A 239-nucleotide genomic window follows, 5' to 3' on the forward strand; every position below is an offset into this window, starting at 1 on the left:
AATTAGCAACGGTGAGTTCTGCTGCCTGTCCAAAGCATGGCAAGGAAAGCAGCTCCGGGAGGGTAAACGGATGGATAAAGGGATGGATGGAGGAAGCAAAGGCGGGAAGCAGGGACCCCAGCCCTGTGCCAAGCTTCGGGAGTGGGGCAGGGGGGCGAACCCAGGATGTGCTCGGCCCTGGATGAAGCCCTCGGGCAGGATGCCGCCCTGTGCCCGCCTGCAGGAAAAGGGGGATGGCG

This window comes from Apaloderma vittatum, unplaced genomic scaffold (genome assembly GCF_000703405.1).
Source record: "Apaloderma vittatum isolate BGI_N311 unplaced genomic scaffold, ASM70340v1 scaffold17957, whole genome shotgun sequence".
NCBI lineage: Eukaryota > Metazoa > Chordata > Aves > Trogoniformes > Trogonidae > Apaloderma > Apaloderma vittatum.